Raw genomic sequence first — 2,389 nt, 5'->3', positions numbered from 1 at the left:
GGACAGGGGAGCAGCAGCGCACATGAGAGCAGCAGCGCACAGGAGAGCCTGGGGACAGGGGAGCAGCAGCGCACAGGAGAGCAGCAGCGCACAGGAGAGCAGCAGCGAACAGAAGAGTCTGAGCACCAAAGAGCAGCAGCGCACAGGAGAGCAGCAGCGCACAGGAGAGCAGCAGCGCACAGGAGAGCAGCAGCGCACAGGAGAGCAGCAGCGCACAGGAGAGCAGCAGCGCACAGGAGAGCCTGAGGACAGGGGAGCAGCAGCGCACAGGAGAGCAGCAGCGAACAGAAGAGTCTGAGCACCAAAGAGCAGCAGCGCACAGGAGAGCAGCAGCGCACAGGAGAGCCTGAGGACAGGGGAGCAGCAGCGCAGAGGAGAGCAGCAGCGCACAGGAGAGCAGCAGCGAACAGAAGAGTCTGAGCACCAAAGAGCAGCAGCGCATAGGAGAGCAACAGCGCACAGGAGAGCAGCAACGCACAGGAGAGCAGCAGCGCACAGGAGAGTCTGAGCACCAAAGAGCAGCAACGCACAGGAGAGCAGCAGCGAACAGGAGAGTCTGAGGACAGGGGAGCAGCAGCGTACAGGAGAGTAGCAGCGAACAGGAGAGCAGCAGCGTACAGGAGAGCAGCAGCGCACAGGAGAGCAGCAGCGTACAGGAGAGAAGCAGCACACAGGAGAGCCTGAGGACAGGGGAGCAGCAGCGAAAAGGAGAGCAGCAGCGAACAGGAGAGCCTGAGCAGAGGAGAGCAGCAGCACACAGGAGAGCAGCAGCGAACAGGAGAGTCTGAGGACAGGGGAGCAGCAGCGTACAGGAGAGCAGCAGCGTACAGGAGAGCAGCAGCATACAGGAGAGCAGCAGCGAACAGGAGAGTCTGAGGACAGGGGAGCAGCAGCGAACAGGAGAGTCTGAGCAATGGAGAGCAGCAGCGAATAGAAGAGCAGCAGCAAACAGGAGAGTCTGAGCAGAGGAGAGCAGCAGCGAACAGGAGAGTCTGAGGACAGGAGAGCAGCAGCGCAGAGGAGAGCCCGAGCACAGGAGAGCAGCAGTGCAGAGGAGAGCCCGAGCACAGGAGAGCAGCAGCGCAGAGTAGAGCAGCAGCGCAGAGGAGATCAGCAGCGCAGAGGAGAGCCCGAGCACAGGAGAGCAGCAGCGCACAGGAGAGCAGCAGCGCAGAGGAGATCAGCAGCGCAGAGGAGAGCCCGAGCCCGAGCACAGGAGAGCAGCAGCGCAGAGGAGAGTCTGAGCACAGGAGAGCAGCAGTGCAGAGGAGAGCAGCAGCGCAGAGGAGAGCAGCAGCGCAGAGGAGAGCAGCAGTGCAGAGGAGAGCAGCAGCGCAGAGGAGAGCCTGAGCACAGGAGAGCAGCAGCGCAGAGGAGAGTCTAAGCACTGGAGAGCAGCAGCGCAGAGGAGAGTCTGAGCACAGGAGAGCAGCAGCGCAGAGGAGAGCCCGAGCCCGAGCACAGGAGAGCAGCAGCGCAGAGGAGAGTCTGAGCACTGGAGAGCAGCAGCGCAGAGGAGAGCAGCAGCGCAGAGGAGAGCAGCAGCGCAGAGGAGAGTGTGAGCACAAGAGAGCAGCAGCACATAGGAGAGTGTGAGCACAGGAGAGCAGCAGCACATAGGAGAGTGTGAGCACAAGAGAGCAGCAGCACATAGGAGAGTGTGAGCACAGGAGAGCAGCAGCACATAGGAGAGCCTGAGCACAAGAGAGCAGCAGCACATAGGAGAGCCTGAGCACAAGAGAGCAGCAGCACATAGGAGAGTGTGAGCACAGGAGAGCAGCAGCACATAGGAGAGTGTGAGCACAAGAGAGCAGCAGCACATAGGAGAGTGTGAGCACAGGAGAGCAGCAGCACATAGGAGAGTGTGAGCACAGGAGAGCAGCAGCACATAGGAGAGTGTGAGCACAGGAGAGCAGCAGCACATAGGAGAGTGTGAGCACAGGAGAGCAGCAGCACACAGGAAAACCTGAGTACCGGAGCGTCTGAGCACAGGAGAGCATCAGCGCTAAGGAGAGCAGCAGAGCACAGGAGAGCAAAAGAACACAGCAGAGCTTCAGCGAACAGGAGAGCAGTAGCATACAGGAGAGTCTGAGCATAGGAGAGCAGCAGCGCAGAGGAGAGCCCGAGCACAGGAGAGCAGCAGCGCAGAGGAGAGCCCGAGCACAGGAGAGAAGCAGTGCAGAGGAGAGCAGCAGTGCAGAGGAGAGCCCGAGCACAGGAGAGCAGCAGCGCAGAGGAGAGCCCGAGCACAGGAGAGCAGCAGCGCAGAGGAGAGCCCGAGCACAGGAGAGCAGCAGCGCAGAGGAGAGCCCGAGCACAGGAGAGCAGCAGCGCACAGGAGAGCAGCAGTGCAGAGGAGAGCAACAGCGCAGAGGAGAGCCCGAGCCCG

The sequence above is a fragment of the Anomaloglossus baeobatrachus genome, chromosome 2 (genome assembly GCF_048569485.1).
Source record: "Anomaloglossus baeobatrachus isolate aAnoBae1 chromosome 2, aAnoBae1.hap1, whole genome shotgun sequence".
In the NCBI taxonomy this organism is placed as follows: domain Eukaryota; kingdom Metazoa; phylum Chordata; class Amphibia; order Anura; family Aromobatidae; genus Anomaloglossus; species Anomaloglossus baeobatrachus.
Note: the sequence above shows the minus strand (reverse complement) of the source record.